We start from the raw sequence: 21491 nt of genomic DNA on the forward strand, positions 1-21491 counted from the left end.
TTTTAACAAGTGCCGTTTCTGTACTATGAAGAGGGCAAAAACCAGACTGGAACTTTTCATATAGATTATTGTGAGATAAGTGAGTGTGAAGTTGGATAGCTACTATTTTTTCAAGAATTTTGGAGATAAAGGGCAAGTTAGAAATGGGGTGAAAATTATTGAAATTATTAGGATCAGCACCAGGTTTTTTTAGTATTGGGGTTATAGCAGCAGTTTTAAAAGATGAGTGAATAATACCAGCAGTAAGAGAAGAGCGAATGATGGCAGAAATGAGAGGGACTAGAGAGGGGAGGCAGGCTTTAACCAGAACTGTAGGCAGGGGGTCCAGCCGACAAGTAGATGACTTGGATTTGCAGATGAGATCTGAGATTTCAGAGGAAGTGGGAAGCTGGAAAGAAGAGAAAGAGTGAATAGACGAGTGTAGTTCAGAAGGAATACAGAGAGGATCTGGACCAAGGTGCTGATGTATCCTTTGGATTTTCTCATTGAATTACAGAAAGCAGTTGAGTAAAGGTGAGATGGTAAAGAGTTTGGAGGTTGTGTAACATTATTAAGTAAAGAAAACAAAGACTTGGTGTTACCTGTATTACAAGTAATTAACTGAGTGTAATAAGCCGACGTTCAGGAGTAAACCAGGGGGCAGAAAAAGAAACAGATCTGGTTTTTAGCAGAGCAAGAGAATTAAGAATACCATTAAGACAAGTGTTATGAGACCAGTTCTATGGGAGTAGATAAATTATAAAAGTCCATTTGGGAATCAATTCTAGAAGACAGCAAATTCAAGGTAATATTCTTAATGTTACAAAAGTCTATGAGATGTGGAAGCTTAGGAACAGAAAAGGTAAGTTTGGCATTGAATGAAATGAGAAAATGATCGGTTATAGTGAGTTCATCTGCTGTAAGATCAAAAGGAACAACACCAGAGCAGCAGATCAGGTCCAAGATATGTCCTTTACAATGGTTAGGAACATCAGTGTGCTGCTGGTATCCAAAACTCTCCAGGCAAGATAAAAAGTCTCTAATGAGAGGGATATTGATATTGTCAAGATGTATATTAAAATCCCCCAGCAGAATTATATTTGGAGTAACTGTAGATAAATGGGTAAGGAAAGTAGCAAGATCGTTCAAAAAATTGTTGTTTGACTTGTTGTTTAACATCAAAAAGCAGGTTGAAATATTTGTAAACCAGAGTTCTGCTCAAAGTACAAGCACAGAAAAGGATTAGAGAGGATTATTCTGGGACATCCCCAGAACAGTTCTAGGGGGATCCAACCAAGGGGGCATCCTTATGACATGTCCAAACCACCTCAAGTGACTCCAGTCAATCCAGAGGAGCAGCAACTCTACTCTGAGGCTCTCCTGAATCTCTGAGCTTCTTACCCTATCATGGAGTGTCTGCCTAGCCTCCTTGTGAAGAAGCCTAATTTCTGCCACTTGTATTCGTAGTCTCATTGTTTCAGTCATTACCCACAGCTCATGACCATGAATGAGGTCAATGACTTCGATTGACTGGTAAACTGAGAGTTTTGCCCTTAAACTCGGGTCCTGTTTTACCACCACAGAGTGTTTAATATACGTATATGTCTTTCTTGGTTATTTCATCCCAAAGAATTCATTTTGGATGTTTGTTTTTTTTAAAATGCTCCATTCAGAAGCGATTACATTTTTAGTGTTATTTTTCACTGCTATTTTGTTTGTCCCTGGATGCTGCCATTTTGTGTAGTTTTGTTGGAGCAGATGTTATGGCATCATTTTAGGTGATGTTTAGTATTCACACTGCACGTGTCATTAGGAAGCCAATGGTATAAATGTCAGCTCCATACACTGCCTGGTATTCCACACTGATGATAACTTTATGTGTGTTGTGCTTTGCTTTTCATCTATGATCTTGTTTCCAAATTTCTTGCTTGTTTGATTTCTATATTATACTTTAATAAAAGATAGCACTGATTTTTTGGTTTTGAACTTTGCTTGGTTTTATGAATCAAGTTTCACCTCATGATCCTTATTTAAAAAGAAATATCTATGCCTTTTTATAAAGACAGTTAAGTCACTGTGTTGAGCTCAGTGCTCCAGTGACAGGCATCTATTAGATGAATTAGACTAATTGTTTACAAACAAAAAAAAAATTATCGTTTTGTTTTTTATCTTTTTTACAGATTTTTAAGGTTTTTAGCCATTCTCTTTCCGACATCAACTTTTATGATAAATTCTTCACTTTCTGCCCCCATTAGTACCTTCTCCGTTCTTTTCTGTTCACTCTAAGAATTAGTTACATAACAGACTTTTTAAGCCTTTTGTATTAAAGTTTTATTGCTAACAGGTCTTCTGCGACTTCTGAAAACTTTAATCTTCTTCCTCTGCAGTACACTGAGGCTGTTTTTCATGACATAACTTTTTTCCCCAAACCCACAAGGAAAACTTGCACACATTCTTCAAACGGCACAGTGTCAAAGTGAATCTGCATGCGTAAAGAGATTTCTGCTAATCTGACAGTCCTGCTGAGGTAATGCGTTATGACTGATGAATAATAAACACACTTTTTTTATACTTTTGGAAGCACTAAGTCAGTGTACATCTGTTTTTGTTGCAAATTTAAATGAAGCAGCTTGTTTCTTAGAAGTGCGTGAACAAATATATTTTGGGTCTGCCCAAACTTAGCAGCTTGTTAAGAGTAAAAATCAGAACTTGACCCTTTGAAAAGTTGTAGCTTTTGCAAAAAATTATGGAAAAATATGCCAGCAAAGCACCTTCTCTAGGCATGAAGGAGCTGCACTGCCCTCCTCCCAGTTATGGGCAATCCTACTAAATTAAACCACCTAAATCAAAAATGTATAGCCCAGTATTAGCAGGGCTTTAGAACTGGGGACAAGCTTGTTAGTGGGTCCCCCTCAAGCACGACCATTACCCAGCACATAAAGCACATAAATTCCTTGGATGTAATATATGATCAGTAAGAGCCGTTATGACATTAGGGGTGAGCATCTGATTTCGGTGGAGATGTTTTCTTGAATGTTACACCTGAATGAGGGTACTAAGTTAGCATTATCAGCACTCGTAAATTGAGATGGGCCACTGACACTGTCATTTTCGTGACTTGCTGCATGTTCATCTCTCTCTCTCGTTATTATAGCTTTCAACTGCACTGTTTTCTGTGCTATTTGCACAGTCATTTTCTTCATCAGATGATCCATCTCTTTCCACCTTGTTGCTTTGCTCTCCTTCATGCACGGTGTCATTGAAGCTTTGACCTAGTATAGTTATCTGTTGGCTTAAAGCAAACAAGTGTGTGAGTGGAATCAAATTTGAAGTAAGTTGAGCTTCTTTCTCACTCTTTTGTGCCCTCGAACATTCCTGATGTGTACTTCTAGCAGGATGGCATATCACGGAATAGAGGTGACGTGCTGTGTTTACACAATCAACTGTGCCCTTCTTAAGTTTTGTAACCGCATTCTGCAATAAAAACCATATATGAACCTTATAACCCTTGTAATGGATGACACGAGTGGACTGTCATTCCTGGAAGGATGGAGGGAAGATCCTTACCTGCCCAAGATGTTACAATAATGGAAAGTCTGGGGCAGATAACCGTTCTGGAATGTGTATAGATGGCAGCACCTCCTGTACTGCTTACCATAGATTACCATAGATCCACCTACAGGCCATGTTCAGAATCATAGCTGTGTGGGACAGCCCTGCTTGGTCTCATGGGTGCAACCAGGATGAACTGCTTGGAGAACCTTTTGCCTGAGCTGGAGGTGTTTCTCTCGTATAGTGTCCTGACACCAGAAGTATTCCTTGGTCTGGGATAAAAGCAGCCCACTGTCTCATCCCAGGGAATTGGAGTTGGAGAACAACACTTGGTTGGAGGAAAAGGAGGGATTTTAATCACTTTGTGGTACAGTGCTGTGCGGGACAGTTAGTGAAGGGCCTGTAAAGGTTTTTTGGAGAATAAAAGTCACTTTATTTGAATCCATGACTGTGTTAATTGTGTCCAGAGTTTTGGACTCAGTTCCCTCTCCATGGTGTCCACGCCTTGTAATACGAGGATATACAGCTAAAGGATATCTTATATCTGTGCTTAGGTAGCCCAGAGAGGCTCTGTTCTTTGTTTTTTGGTTACATCACCTTGCTTTCTAATGTCTGGTGATATGGTGTCTTACTGCAGTGCATTTATGTTGTGTGCTTAAGAGCACCCTTTACAGTGCACAAGTAATATGCCATGGTACTATGATACTCCATCTAGGGTTGGTTCCGGTCCTGCACCTGATGCTGTAGTAATGAGCTCTAACATCCTACAACTAATAACTGAATTAAATGGGTTTAATGATGGATAGATGGATGGATGGGTGGATATCCAGTTAAACTATGCTGATCATTACATTACATTATTTATCTTTACTATAACATCTTATTTTAAGTTAAATGATCACGTAAAGGCAATGTCACATTACATGACTTCTAATCAGAGTGGATGTTAAACTTGATGACTGAGTTGCCAATCTTGTCGTCTGGAAGATGTCATATTACATGACCAGTAATTGCAGTGTATGTCAAATCAGATGACCGTGTAATGACTTTCCAGCACAGTTTCACATTTACTAAGTAGCCAATAATTTAGTGCCTGATGGAGCGGTTGCTCATGCAAAGGCTTTTCAGGTACGGTGAGTTCAACCAAAATTTTATTTTTTTCTCTTATTTTTCCATTCTCTTGTGGCATGTAACACAAAATATTAGACAGACACATTTCTGTTCTATTTGTTTGGTCCAAAACACCCATATTTCCTGGAATTCCTGCGATATATGCATTGTACTCTGACTGAGTATTCATAGGTTGTCAGCTATTGCACACACATGAGACCACCACTACAACTTAAAAAGTCTTTCATTTTGTCAGGGCGAGTCTTGGGTATGTCCAATTACATGGGCACTGACTTGCTAACTTTATTAGATTAGTTTAGATAAACTTGATTAATCCCATGATGAAATGCAGGTGTATGCAACAACAAAAACATAAAAAACACAAGAATACAGATTCACAGGACAAATAATACAGCTGATCAATCGATTGATAAGTAAGTAAATAATTAAAAATAAATTTAACAAGTACATTGGGTGGAAGCAGTGAGTTGCTTGATAACAGTGGGCAGAAAAGACCCCCAAAGGTGCCGATTAACACACCATGGTGGAATGAGCCTGTGGCTAAAACTGCTCTAAGACAGCACCTCCTGGAGGGGATGGAGGGTACACTTTCATGATGGTATCCAATTTTACCACCATCTTCTTTTTTTTCCACAACAGCTTAAGTCCACCGTAAGCCCTGTGATGGAGAAGGCTTTCCTGATAAGTTTGTTCAGGCATTGTGCTTCTTTTTTGCTCAAGTTTCTTCCCCAGGAGACTGCAGTGTAGAACACCATACTGACTACTGTGGACTGATAGAACATTTCCAGCAGTTTGATGCACACATCAAAAGACTTGAGTCTCCTTAGGAAGTACAGTTTGTTCTGGACCTTCTTGTACAGCACCAGTGTGTTGTCAGTCCATTCCAGTTTGTTCTTTACATGAACCCCCAGGTACTTGTAGCTCAGTACCACTTCCACATCCTTCCCCAGAATATTGACTGGACTCAGAGGCTCATTGGCAAGCCTGAAGTCCACCACCAGTTCTTTGGTCTTATTGATGTTGAGTTGCAGGTAAGTCAAGTCAACGACTGAAAACTGCTGGAAAAGTTGTGTAATGTGACATGGCCTTTTAGACATTGCTATTTGATCAGATGCAAACTTGAAAATAACTTCGTTCATCAATCCATTTGTGATCCCAATTTGTATATTATAATGTCACAGCGAGTCACAACCAATCCCAGCAGCATTTGGTACAAGGCAAGAGCTTGTCCTGAAGGGTAAGACAGTCCATCGCAGAGTACACTCACATGTGATACGCACATCCAAATTTATGCCACTAATACCTTTTCAAAACTCACATATTTCATTATATGCTTATAATATCTGTAAGGCCTCTGCAAGGCTCTGAATGAGACCCCTGTCAGTCATGAACTAAATATTCATTTTAAAATAAAAAGCCAATGGTAAGATTAAATGATTATAAGTTAAATTTCTTTTTCATTACAGAGTACTTAAAAAATCAGGAAATGGAAAATGTGTTATCTTAGTAATGATTTCATTATTTAGAGGCAAAAATAGAAGCATCATTATAATTAGCAATGCCTAAAATCCAAACTACATTTAAATGAGTAATTAGTCTCATGCTGTAGCTTTTCATGCTGAGAGTTAAGAAACACGACTACCCCTGGCAATCAATCAGTCTCTCCTGTAGACAGGGGCACAATCACAAAAGCGTATCCTGGTCAAGTTTTCCCTCTACTTGTGCTCTGTTGTTGTACCGTTGTTTTACTTCCAATACACGTTTTAATCGGCTTTCATCAGTTCTCCTTATTGTTCACGTAATGGAATGAAGCTTTTTGTTTTAGCCTTCCCAGCAGACAAACTGACATTGGACCATTATAGGCCCAGTTGAGATTTGCACATGAGAGCAACCATGACCTCGAAACACTGGCCAAGTGTGGACAAACTTATCCATTGCTTACAACTTATTCAAAATTCTGCTGCTAGGATAATAACCTGCTGTTCTAAATCCACTGAACATATTACACCTATTCTCTCTCAGCTTCACTGGCTCCCTGTTAACTACCGAATACAATACACAATACTGCTCTTAACATTTAAAGCTCTCCACAACCTCGCTCCTCCCTATGTTACTGATCTCCTACAGACCAACACTCCTCTCGCTCACTCAGATCCTCATCTGCAGCTCTACTTTCTGTACCGCACATCAAACTCTGTTCTATGGGAGCTCGAGCATCTCTCATAGTGCTCCTCAACTCTGGAATTCTCTTCCCTCTCATATCCGTCAACTAGACTCAATAACACATTTTAAAACTGCCCTCAAAACTTATCTTTTCAAACTGGCATACCAACTATGAATTAACACTGTTACTCCCTGTTATCTTTGTATGTTTGCTACTACCTCTGTACCTTATTGCTTTTTGATATTATTGTTCTCTTTATTTTTATTTTATTAATCTTATTTAATTTCATTGTAAGGTGACCTTGAGTTTTAAGAAAGGCACCTACTAAATAAAATATATTATTATTGTTATTATTATTATTATTACAAGCTGACAGGCCGCCTAAATTTGCCTAGGTACGGTAATGTATGTGTTTTGGGACTGCGCTTTTGTGTTTAGCTTTTGGTCTGGGGCGTCTGATTTTCTTATTTCCATTCTCTCTACTGTCCTCCCCTTGCTTCCCCATATTTTCCTACTTCTTGACTTTTCCTCTCTTCATTTATCTGTTATCAAACTGGGGCTATCTTCTCTTTCCATTTGGAAGTCTTCCTTTTTTAATCTGATCCTTTTGGAATTGTCAGTGGCAAGGATCAATGGGTCATCTGGCTCTTATATTCATAAATGGGTTTGAGACAGTACAGCTGGTCCGAGCACAGATGCCCCCCAAAGTCCTGGCCAAAAAACCCTAATCCTTAGCGTGCTGGTCCACAAGGGCTCTTTTATTCTGTTGTTGTCAATTTGATTGTGGCAGGATTGGGTTGGGTTGTGTTGCGTTATGGGGCAGTTGGATGGGGTGGTTAGCCAAGGTTAGGGTTATATTTTATTTAAAAAAAATAAGTGCAGTGAACAATTCAAAAGTGAATATTTTAAAGATTAAATAATTATTGACCCTTTGGTCTGATATGGCAGTGTAGTGATACAAGGATCAGTGCCGCTGCCTTGGTGGCTCTACATTCTGCCTGTGTCTGTGTGGCCTGTTTCTTCAGATACTTTGTTCTCTTCTCACAGCACACAGACATAAAGTTTAGTTTGGAGCAATGCCATAAATGATCATGTGGCTGTGTCTTGTGACAGACTGGTACCCTCTCCATGCTTGGTTCCTGTCTGGTGTCCAGTGCCATCAAGATAGTGATTAAGTGGGTTCAGAAAATAAAGGGGTCAAGTTGTGTGGTCTAGTGGACTAGGAAGTCTCACATCTGGGCAAATCATTAAATAGTTATAGATTAAATCAACTGTATTGCATATTTGTAACTTATAACTTGTTTTATTAAGTTTACTTTATTTAATTTTTGAAACCTAAGAAGTTAAGTGGTCAAAAGTGAGATATGACTTTCTCAAAAATTAGTAATTTATTTATGGAAAGCCAAATTGCTAATAGGAATACAGGCAGAAATAACATGGTAATTGCTAAAATGTCATCAACTCTACATAGAAAAAACATAAAAGAGAATCTACTGTGGGCAGAATAAAGTGCCACTTCAGCAAAGATTTCGCAAAGCGCTAATGCGGCTGCTGGCTCTGCTTTCATTAGGTGATTCATCAACAATGGGACAAACAGTCTTTGACGACAGCAAAGAGACCTTTAGAGCCTTCACAAATAGCTGTTTTGTAAACAGATATATCCAGTGAAAGAAGAGCACCCTCTTGATGTCTCCGCACATTCAGATAGCCAGAAATAATGTTAGGAAGTCCAAAATCTCAAAAAAGTGAGAATGTAAAGTACATAAAAAATTATCAGTATGACAACTGTAGGTGATTACTTCTCCTTGTTGTGCTTTACAATTGGGTAACGGATGTTGGAGTTTGATCTAAAAAATGTAGAAAAGATAATTTTACTGACCTATAATGCAATGAAACCTTGACGTCAAGAAAACAATTTAATAAAAAAGGTAAACTCCAGCTGTCTCTATGCTGGTCTGGCCCACAGTTGCACCCTTTACCCCATCTCTCTTTCCTTAAAAAGTCAGGAGGAAGTGAGATGAAACTTGCCAGAGTAAGACTGAAGGCGGAGAAAAAGAGAGAAAAGAGAAAGAGAAAAGACAGAGAGAAGAAGGCACTGTGTTTATTCATGCTTTATTGTACTATGCTGCTGTTGGGAAAGAGGGAAAAGTGCTTCCTCACTTAATAAACGTGTGCTGTGTTTGGAACTTGTGCCTGGTGTCTAACTGTGTTGTGTTTGGGTGGCTGGTGCACCCCCTGCAGGCCACTATATATATATATATATATATATATATATATATATATATATATATATATAGTGACACTAGAGGGCACTGTCACTCCTCTAACCCAACAGACACACACTAACAACACAAGTTAAAAGCACCAAGAATTGATTTATTTCTTTTATACCCTTCGCAGTGCTCTCTAATCACCATAGCCACAGGCAATAAAGCACCATACACCAAACAATTATTTCTTTTCTTTCTCCTCCACTCCTACCAGCAAGCTCTGTCCTCTTCCTCCCGACTCTGGCTCACCTGCTGGGTGTTTTGCAGTCTTTTATATATTGTCCGACTGAGAAGTACTTATTCCATCCACGTGACTTGCCATTTCTGGGTCAGAAGGAGAAATCAAGTTTGCTGACAGCCCGGAAGTACTTCTGGGCTTCTGTCCTCATGACTCGAAAATACTTAAAGGCTATGTAAAAAGTACAAGTCCCAAGCACCCATGGTACCCAGCAGGGCTATGAAGCTGCAGGGAAGTTACCATCTACTGTATCAGGGAAAGCAGTGTCTAAAAGTAGTTGCCTTCCCCCATCCTTCCATTCTCAGGGTGTCCCTGCTGGGTTCAGCTGCTGGCCGTTGGTTACAATTTATATATATATACAGTGGTGTGAAAAACTATTTGCCCCCTTCCTGATTTCTTATTCTTTTGCATGTTTGTCACACAAAATATTTCTGATCATCAAACACAGTTAACCATTAGTCAAATATAACACAAGTAAACACAAAATGCAGTTTGTAAATGGTGGTTTTTATTATTTAGGGAGAAAAAAAAATCCAAACCTACATTGCCCTGTGTGAAAAAGTAATTGCCCCCTGAACCTAATAACTGGTTGGGCCACCCTTAGCAGCAATAACTGCAATCAAGCGTTTGCGATAACTTGCAATGAGTCTTTTACAGCGCTCTGGAGGAATTTTGGCCCACTCATCTTTGCAAAATTGTTGTAATTCAGCTTTATTTGAGGGTTTTCTAGCATGAACCGCCTTTTTAAGGTCATGCCATAGCATCTCAATTGGATTCAGGTCAGGACTTTGACTAGGCCACTCCAAAGTCTTCATTTTGTTTTTCTTCAGCCATTCAGAGGTGGATTTGCTGGTGTGTTTTGGGTCATTGTCCTGTTGCAGCACCCAAGATCGCTTCAGCTTGAGTTGACGAACAGATGGCCGGACATTCTCCTTCAGGATTTTTTGGTAGACAGTAGAATTCATGGTTCCATCTATCACAGCAAGCCTTCCAGGTCCTGAAGCAGCAAAACAACCCCAGACCATCACACTACCACCACCATATTTTACTGTTGGTATGATGTTCTTTTTCTGAAATGCTGTGTTCCTTTTACACCAGATGTAATGGGATATTTGCCTTCCAAAAAGTTCAACTTTTGTCTCATCAGTCCACAAGGTATTTTCCCAAAAGTCTTGGCAATCATTGAGATGTTTCTTAGCAAAATTGAGACGAGCCCTAATGTTCTTTTTGCTTAACAGTGGTTTGCGTCTTGGAAATCTGCCATGCAGGCCATTTTTGCTCAGTCTCTTTCTTAGGGTGGAGTCGTGAACACTGACCTTAATTGAGGCAAGTGAGGCCTGCAGTTCTTTAGACGTTGTCCTGGGGTCTTTTGTGACCTCTCGGATGAGTCGTCTCTGCGTTCTTGGGGTAATTTTGGTCGGCCGGCCACTCCTGGGAAGGTTCACCACTGTTCCATGTTTTTGCCATTTGTGGATAATGGCTCTCACTGTGGTTCGCTGGAGTCCCAAAGCTTTAGAAATGGCTTTATAACCTTTACCAGACTGATAGATCTCAATTACTTCTGTTCTCATTTGTTCCTGAATTTCTTTGGATCTTGGCATGATGTCTAGCTTTTGAGGTGCTTTTGGTCTACTTCTCTGTGTCAGGCAGCTCCTATTTAAATGATTTCTTGATTGAAACAGGTGTGGCAGTAATCAGGCCTGGGGGTGGCTACGGAAATTGAACTCAGGTGTGATACACCACAGTTAGGTTATTTTTTTAACAAGGGGGCAATTACTTTTTCACACAGGGCCATGTAGGTTTGGATTTTTTTTTCTCCCTAAATAATAAAAACCATCATTTAAAAACTGCATTTTGTGTTTACTGGTGTTATATTTGACTAATGGTTAAATGTGTTTGATGATCAGAAACATTTTGTGTGACAAACATGCAAAAGAATAAGAAATCAGGAAGGGGGCAAATAGTTTTTCACACCACTGTATATATATATATATATATATATATATATATATATATATATATATATATATATATACCAGTAACAGCACACTGCACAATAATGTGCAGTGAATACACTTGACTTGAGCATTCATAGTTTTCATCCTCTTTCTCTGTACATTTAGCATTTGTTTGCTCAGAGGTTGATGCTTCCTGAGCAGCTCTTGTTTCCTCCACCTTAGTGGCCCGCTTCTTCTCTTCTTTGTCAGAATCTTTACACGTTAAAACTGATTAAATCAGTGTTTGTGCTGAGATTTATTAGTACATTTTCCTTAATTTTTCACTTAAGCTGGCACTTAAGTCTTCAATCTGCTTCAAGAATGATTTAAGATATGAAGAGGTAGGGGAGGTGATGGCAAAGGTGGTAGGGATGAGAACGTGGCTTGTACACAGGCACTGCACGGCCGCCCTTCTGGCTGCTGCCGAGAGTTGATTCTAAAATAAAATAAAAATAAAAAGAGGAATAACCTTGGAGGTCAGTCGTCACCCCGAAAGCGGATAGTAGACGTCAAATAGTGTATGTGTACCAAATTTCAGGTCAATAGTTCAAACAGTTCGCGAGGTACAGGTGATTTAAAATCCTGGACAGAGAAATGGACAGCCACGTTAGTGTATTATATAAGATGATATATATATATATATATAAAATAAAGTATATATTGAAGAGACCAGTGAGACAGATTAAGTGTTGGGGAACCCGTCCCTATATACTGTGGGTGAACCAAAATTATTCACTGTCTTGTACAGTACTGTCAAAGTTATAATATACATTCGACAACCATATTGGAAAGACGGCTGGTTTTATGGTGAATGAACTGGAAATTGCTACAGGGAGTAGATGATGTGAACAGAGGGTGACGGAGGTGAAGTCATCAAAGGGCGCCCAGAGGTGAAGTCATTAAGGAGGGATGGTCGGAATACAGAAGTTCGGGATTAGTTTTTGCGTAGAATTCATGTACCAGGATTTGTCTGGTCTTCGGTTTTTATGATGAAAAAAGGAGAGAAGCAGTAGTACGCCATCTCTGTTGGTCCTTCTGGCTGCCTCCTAATCGCTTGTGTGAGGCAATATATATATATATATATATATATATATATATATATATATATATATATATTGTATATATATATATATATATATATATATATATATATATATATATATATATATATATATATATGTATATGTATATACACTAGCCATGGTACCTGTCAAAGACAGATAATAGAATAATAGAATAGAATAATTAAAAACAATTGCCATCTCTTGTCCTACAGGTACCTTCACTCTGAATTTCATGTGGTGAACATGTGTGTGAACATGTTTTCACTGGCACTCTCAAGCGTGTTCCCATAATGTTTGCTTCTCAGACTTAATTTCAAGGCACCTTTCTCACCTCCTGTCCACTATTACAATATTTGCCATCTTTGAAGGCAGATCTCTCAACCTTGTGTCTTTACTCCTCCTCATACATCTCACAATTATACTTCCTTTTTTGTTGCATCACCAATGCCAGACTGGCCAATCACATCAAAGCCAAACTGACCAATTGGATTGCTCTGAAGAAATAGACTCACAGGCCTTAGTGTTTTATTATATAGTAGATATATATCAGGCATAACTTAAATGTCATTATTAAATATACCTCAGGAATAACCTAAAATGTCATTATTAAACCTGTCAAATCCATTTGGGTCATGAGGGATCAGAACCTTTTTTGGCAATAACAGTCACTTACATTTTCATAGTGCTAGTTATCCAGTAAGGGCCAGGGGATAATTAATGGACCAGAATGCACAAGGTCATGGTGGGCAATCTAGCCAGGACACTGAGGTACACCTTATTCTTTTCAAAAGATGCCCAGGGATCTTTTTTGACCACAGAGAGTCAGGACCTCAGTTTTATGTCTCATCTGAAGGACAGAACTATTTTTACAGCACAATATTCTTGTCACTGCCCTGGCATGGGATCCACACACACACCACAGGGTAAACACCCCCTGATGGCTACACTAACTGCCTCTTCCCACAACACCTCAACTTTTTTTCCTAAAGGTTTCCTCCATTCAAAGATCTGGCTGGACCTAAACATGCACTACCTGTACTGAAATGCAGATGGTATGGCTGCTGGCCTACTGGGAACATGACAGGAAGAAACCCATGGAATGGCGGTAAAACATTTGGATAATGACCAAAAAATTAGGTTCAGTATTAGACTTAACTTGTCTGCCAAAACTAGCAGCCAAAGCAGTAGCATTGTAGAAGCATAAGAATATCTAGAAGCTTGGAATTAATTATAATGTTGGTCACCCGCTCATATAAAGAGCCCAAAACTCACTATTGCAATTTCCTTGACACATGTTGAACTTTTTAAAAGAGCCAACCAGTTAGGTTATGATAGGAAAAGATATCAGATTTACCAAGATTAATCCATTTTATTAGATATGGAAAAAGTGAAAATGTTTCAGGGCATAAAACCATAAAATCAAAGAAACCAGAAAACTTTAAGAAACCAGAAAACTTTATTTACACATATTTAGAAACCAAACTGTACAGGTTAAAATGCAGCTGGCATTATTCACCTTGAAAACTCAATGGCTGCTCAATCATATTCTAGTCACTTGTTTAATTATGGCACCTCCCTGTCATCTCGTCATAAAACAAAAAAGAGATCTGCATCTCTGTCAGTTGTATGTTGACACTCTGAGAGGTGATTAGGGATGGAGTTCACAGAGAAAAGAGTCACGTGTTAAAAGTAATCATAGCAAAGAAGAATGGAGAAGCATTAACTTCTATATCAGGGACATATAGTAAGTGGGAAATTACTCAGTGTCAATTTGAAATAGTGTCATTCACAAACATAATGCCTTCTTTTTACTAGCATCTCGTGTTTACTTCTAAATTGCAAATGTGGATATTTGCATAATTGGTCTAGTATGACTAAACATGAGTGTACCCTTTGAGAAACTGGCAGCAAATGTAAAATATAACATGACTCCATGCAGTCCTTAATAAAATGTACTTTATTCTGCAGTCCTTTATTGTTGACTGTTGTTAATGTCAGAAGTAGAGCGCATATTCAAATGTGACTACTCAGTTCAGAGTTTATCTAAACATGGAGACCAAACGCAGCCAGCATAAGAGCATCGCTCACAAGGTCCCCGGAGGAATTATGCACAATTTTTTAAGCCTTCTGTCAAAACGGCATGACTTGTAGGGTAGCACAAGCAGGCAGAGCCAAACCCTCACTGCTGCTGGTGTGAATCACCAGGGGACTGGCACACGTTTAGAGTCACTGCAGTATGTTAGGTCAGCACTGCTCCCTATGTGAAAATAGGAAGAAGCAGCACCTTATTGATTATTTACAGCATGCCACATAATACTGTACAGGACTATCTATACAGATTTACCTCGGGGTACTCTAGTCTTCCTTCCATGCTCCAAACAGGGATTGTGTATGACTGCCCTGCAAAGTACTACTGTTAGGACAGGCTTCAGATCCTAAGGACTTGAAATGAATTAAAGGGGTCTGAAATGGATGGATGAAACAATGAGTGTTGGCATGTGGGTGTATGTATTCTGCGGTTGACTGGCATCTCACTGCAGACCCTTTCATGGCTTCCATCAACTCTTGCCTCTGTGAATATAACAGGATTTAAGTGTGTTTGAAAATGAATGGATAGGAGACTACTTTCTTATAACTTTTTGATCAGACGTTCTGAGCTTAAATTTTCTATCAAAAAACATTTCCTCACTTGAACATTCAAGCCTTTTTTAAGAGAAATGAGAGCTAGTATGGCTATCAGTTCAGGGATTGTTGAAAGGGCATAGGATGTTTATGTGAGAAATCAAAAGATTAAACGCTTAACATGAAAAGGTTGGAAAAGAAAATTCAACTTCAGTAGCACTTCACAAGTAGGCAGCTCTTTGGATCTTTTCTGAAAGTGGGAACATCAGGATAGCTGTAGTTACTCAATTTGTTAACTATTTAAAGAACATTAGTCTTTTTATACTTTTACCGATTATCTTTTATTTATGGGAACAAACACAATAATTCACTTCTTCATCCACAAACTGTTATGCAGGTGTTTCCAGAAGAATTCCAAATTAAACTTACAGCATTTGGATTTCACTGAAAGAAATTTAAAGCATTTTTATGTCTTATTTTCAATATGGATCAAGAACAACAATTAGGTGGACAGAATAATCCTCATCAGTTATATTTATTCCTTTTTTATAAGTTTTATTAAGTTTGTAAATTGCATTATAGAGAATAAGACACAAATTGATCAAGATGCAACCAGTACCACTTGCCATACATTTATGTAAATCAGTCTCATTATTGACAGTTGTACTTAATTTGCCACTTATCTATAATACCACTTATCTAGTTGTGCTAACAGGTTCAGTCCCTTCTAACTTCTACTAAGTTGTGTGTGTGTGTGTGTATACTGTATATATGTACACACCTCAGTGTCACACCTCATCAAAAGGAGGTACAAAGGACTGCCACAGGATTTGCAGATTTGGGCACTGAGTAAGTCTGTCCAACAACACCAGTAGAACTGCAGAAGAGGCGTCACAATATCCAACTTCTGACTGTACATCTAAACAAAGAACTAAAGGAAGTCAACATTACTGTCTAACTAACCCTTTCCAGCACTTTAACACATAGTACATACATAGATCATAAATAGAAAATTTTCAGTTCAATGCAAAACAGCAGAGAAATAAACTGACCGATGAAATAAAATGTTGTAAATATTGATTAAATGTTGGTTGTGCCTATTTTCCCAGAAAATTATCAAGAAAGGATGGGTTTCCGAAATGTCCACTTGTCCTCTGGCCTATTATATATGTATTATATTATATAGGTGTACAGTGGCCCTTTCCACCATATTACTGGATTTGGAGCAGACTATTGACCATTTAAGTTTGTGCTTCCATGCATTTGAAGACGGCCTCCTATTAACTCAAAATTTTCACTGCAGATATAGACTTAATGTGAGGGTGCGAGGCAAGGAAGAGTACATCTAAATTAGTATTTTGTCCATTTTGATATTGACATTACTGTTAATGAATTTTTAAAGATATACACTTGCAATACCTGAGTACATCTCATTTTTGATTATAATTACAATGGCATGTGTAGATTGTTGACAAGAGATGGTGAACGACTACTGCATAGAAAATCTTAGCTGAAAACAGTAGTGGAATCATCACTGACTGTTGTTGATGAACTTTTGCCCACTCTTACCCCACTTATTAAGGGGATAAACACTCATGAACCCCAGTGTTGATATTTTGTGAATACCCCCCATACGCACACAAACAAAACGTGGAGTAGCAGCACATACATGTACCTCTCTGTGGAGTTTCATCTTCCTCCTTCTTCCACTAATCATCATCGGTCTCCACACTAACCAATTAAACAGTGTTGCCATCTCCAAGTTTGAATAAAGAGTCAGGCAACACATCTAGCAGAACAAAAATAATCCCTTGGAGAACTCTGGCATTCCTTCTTTTGCTGAATGAGTTAACAGCGACTGTCAACGCTGCACCCAAACATAAGAAACCAAAAACAGGAGTTGAGAAGCCCACAGAAGTACCTGGTAAATCAGAAACCTCAAATAAAAAACTCAACAAGGTCATTCCAAAAATCATGAAAATCAGTCTGAGAAGGATGAAGTTGTTCACTCCACCTCTAACATAGCACAAGAGTTACCACATATACTGTATATACTGTATAGCACTTGGGTGCTTTAAAGAAAATGAAAAGAATTTTCACTGCAGCAGCCATTAAGACAAGTGTAATTTACAGGAGGCTTACTCAGAGCATTAGCCACAATTGTCAGGATGCCATGCAGTGTAGGTGGCTCGTTCATTCATTGGCAGCAATCGAGATCAGTGTCCAAACAAAAGGATCCAGCAAATGAAGCTAAAATGCTTTTAAGAACTTAATAATGCTAATTGTAAATTAGTAATGCACTCAAATAATAAAAAGCCTTGGTTATGATTCCAAAGACAAATATGATTAAAAGATATCATCCTCCGCTTATGAGTGCATACATATTCATTTAGTGCTAAATTTAACTGAAGGGATTGTCTAAAGCTCTAATCTACCATATCATTATGGGCAAATAATTTTAGAACTGTTTTAGATTTGGAATTTTGCCTTTATCAAGGAAACTGCTAGAGAAGTAAGCATAAGAACACCACAGTTGAATTCAATACATACAGATAGGAGTTTTCCAGCACTTTGAGCGACAAAGGTTACCATTTAATTCAACATTAGCATAGGATGAAGTACCTTATTTTTTGCTTTCCTTCGTTATCTTCATTATCCGGCCCCTGTTTCTAGATTATTCACAAGAAAACCATCAAGATTTCTTTTCTTTCTTATGTTTAGACCATGTTTGTACCATAACTAGAACTTGATGTTCATTCAGGTTTAGCAGATTAAACTTCTGATTTGCCTTTTGTTTTGTTGATGTAATGAACCATAGTTATCTTGTCTCATTGGTGACAACTGTTTCTCATTTAGACATTTCATTTCCTCTGTGCTTTAGAAGTCTTACGGTAAAACTAACTCTTTACAAGGCAATGCCTGTTGTGTAACCTCTTATCAATTTTTCAGATTCCAGATGCTTTAATTGTATTCAACAGGCCAACATTGACATCTCTATTTGTGACGCTTTCATTTACAGTATATTTTTCCTTCTAGTATTACTGGTGTCCCTTTATCATTTGCTCCGGATGCTATAAGCATAGCCTCTGGCCCCTAGCAATATATAAATTACTGCTTATTCTCATCACTTACACACTCTACTCGTGTTCCGCATTTTCAGTTTTAAAATTCCATTTACTTAATTGTGCTACCTGAATTCTATTATTCCATTCTATAGGGAATGCTTTCTAAATATAAACATAAATTGGTAACATAAATTCCAATGAGAGCCCTTGGGTGGGTTTTAAAAAGCAGCAGCCGCAGCTTACATGTACTTGAAAGCTTTTCTTTCAAAAATAGCATGCTATTCCTCTGCCTCCTGCCTGCAAAACCACAGCCCACAATCTCCCACAAATCAACACATTTGTAATGACCCACTAAAGAATTTTTTAGATGTATTTTATCAATTTTATTGATAATTATATTAAGATATCTTAATACAATATTACTTGACATTCCAATCTCTTATTTGTAATCAGTGCAAAAATGAAGCTGTGTTGCTCATAGTCTTCTCCCGTAGCATTCTGGGGAAATTCCAAAAGTGAAAAAGCCAGCAAATGTCTTCCAATTATGCCTTAAAAATAGTCCTGGACTGAACTTGGACTTAGACGTATACAGAGGATTCAGAAAGTATTCAGTGACCCCTTTACTTTCTGCACGTTTTTTCTAAGTTGTAGATTTAATTTTACATACATACTGTACATTATTGACCATTAATCTACACTCAATAGCCCATAATGAAAACATGTTTTCAGAAAGGCTGGCAAATTTATTAAAATCCAAAACTGAAATCTTTATATAAGTTTTCACACCCTTTGCTGTGGAACTCTAAAATGTGCTCAGGTTCATCCTGTTTGCATTAATTATCCTTGAGATGTGTCCAGAACTTGACTGGACTCCACCTGCTGCAAAATTAATTGACTAGACGTCATTTAGAAAGACACATAACTGTTCATAGAAGGCTACACAATTCACACTGCATATCAGAACAAACACTAAGCCATAAGTCCAAGGAGGTCTCTGTAGACCTCTGTGATCAAATTGTGGGGAGGAATAGATCAGGACAAAGGGATAAAATCATTTCTAAATCATTCATTGTTCCCAGGAGCACAATGACCTTAATAGGTGTGAAATGGAAGATGTTTGGAACCACCATGACTCTTCATAGTGGTGGCCATCTGGCCAAACTGAGCAACTGGACAAGAATAGCCTTGATCAGGAAGCTGCCCAAGATCCTGATGGCTATTTTAACAGAGCTTCAGAAGTCGAGAAATTGTCAGTAGAACAACCTTCTCAGCAGCACAAAATCAATCTAGCGCTTACAGTAGAGTGGATGGATGGAAGCCAGTGTTGAGTAAATAGCAAATAATGGACTCTAAGGAGGAGAACAACAACAACAACAACATTTATTTATATAGTACATTTTCATACAAAAAGTAGCTCAAAGTGCTTTACATAATGAAGAAAAGAAAAATAAAAGACAAAATAAGAGATTAAAATAAGACAACATTAGTTAACATAGAAAAGAGTAAGGTCCGATGGCCGGGGGGACAGAAAAAAACACAAAAAAACTCCAGACGGCTGGAGAAAAAAATAAAATCTGCAGGGGTTCCAGGCCACAAGTCTGCTTAGTCCCCTCTGGGCATTCTACATAACATAAATGAAATAGTCCTCTTTGTAGTTAGGGTTCTCGCAGAAGGACTTAATGATGATGGTCATGCAGACTTCTTGCTTTTAATCCATCACTGTTGGAACATCACGGTGCTCTGAGTAGATGGTGGTGGCACAAGCCACCACCAAAAGGACACCGGAAAAGGAAACAGAAGAGAGAGTAGGGGTTAGTACAGATTTTAGAGCCACCATGAATAGTTATTATAATGAATTGGATATACAGAGTATCAGGATTAATAAATAATACAGAGTTTAAGGATTAGAAAAGATTCTCTGTACTGATGGGATGAAAATACAACTATTTTGGCAGAACTCCAAGCCCTATGCCTTACAAAGACCTAGCTTACTTATCACCTATCTGATGAAATCCCTACAATGAAGCATGGTGGTGGAGAGACTGGTCATAAATGAGGGAACGGCGAACACAACCAAACACAGAGAGATCCTTGAAGAAAACTCGTTCCAGAGTGCCTATGAATTCACACTGGGGTGACAGTTCACTTTTCAGCACGACAATTACCTGAAACATACAACCTGGACAACACTAGAGTGCCTTCAGGATAAGACTGTGACTGTCTTCGAATGGCCCAGCCAAAGCCCAGATTTAAACTCCACAGAACATCTGTAGAGAGACCTGTAGGTGCCAGTTCACAGAAGCTTACCAACCAATCTAACAAGATTTCAGAGGATCTGCCAGGAACAATGGAATAAACTGCCCAAATCCAGGTGTGTAAAGCTTATCCAAGAAGACTCAAAGCTGGATTTGCTTCCACAGTACCGAATTAAGGGTCTAAGTGCTTATATAAATGAGGTATTTCAGTTTTTCATTTTAATAAATGAGTAAACCTTTCTGAAAACTGGTTTTCACTTTGATATTATATATATTATATATTGATGGGTTATTAAATATAGATTGATTAACAAATATGGCAAACTTATCCATTTTAAAGTGAATTCTACAACACAATAAAATGTGCAGAAACTGACAGAGTCTGAATACTCTAAGTCACTAGACAACCGAAGTATGGGCATGCACAACAACACCAGAGTTATTTGTTTTCTTTTTTCTAATTTCGGGAGAGATCATCTCTCTGTACAATGCTGCAAAAACATTCTTTGTTTTATGTATTTTACAAGCATCACCATTCATTTTAATGTAATAAGGGTTTAATGTAATAAACCACTCACTACTAAAATGCTTAGATATGAATAGTGTAATTGAAAATTATGGCAAATAACTTTGCAAGTGGTTCAGGAGCATTCTTGTCTAGAAAACTCTAGAAAAAATTCCTAGGTATGGCTGAGCCCATAATGTAGTTACGAAATAGAGGAATTTCAACTAAAAAACAATTAATCATAAGAAAAGGCCAGCTAGAAAACAAACAACAGCATAAAGATCACTTCAAAACTCACAACTAGACCCTTAAATAAATGTCATAAACAAAGCAAATTCTTAAAACTTATTTATAGTTGAATAAACTAAATCCAAAATTCAATAAACAATAATTAATTCAAAGAAAAAGTTAAATACAAAGACATTAGAAAAACCGATTTGATTGTTGGGGCATTTTCCATTTTTTGAGTTACTTTCAAAAATCAATTATCACATTTTGTGAAATATTTTTCATTAAAACCTCGGAAAAGAAAGGCCTGTAATGAAAGTTTTCAGTGGTATTGTTTTTATTTAGTCAAATGAATGAAAAACTCTGATAATGCAAAATGATGAGCATATTGCTTCGCTTTAAGGGAATTTGTTCTTTATAA

At 38.0% G+C, this 21491-nt stretch overlaps 1 protein-coding gene across 1 annotated transcript in view; it reads left to right on the forward strand.

Annotated features, from left to right (window-relative positions):
• Positions 1–21491, forward strand: part of LOC114645620 (VPS10 domain-containing receptor SorCS1) — a 1182623-nt gene that overhangs the window by 873117 nt on the left and 288015 nt on the right.

The sequence above is a fragment of the Erpetoichthys calabaricus genome, chromosome 2 (genome assembly GCF_900747795.2).
Source record: "Erpetoichthys calabaricus chromosome 2, fErpCal1.3, whole genome shotgun sequence".
NCBI lineage: Eukaryota > Metazoa > Chordata > Cladistia > Polypteriformes > Polypteridae > Erpetoichthys > Erpetoichthys calabaricus.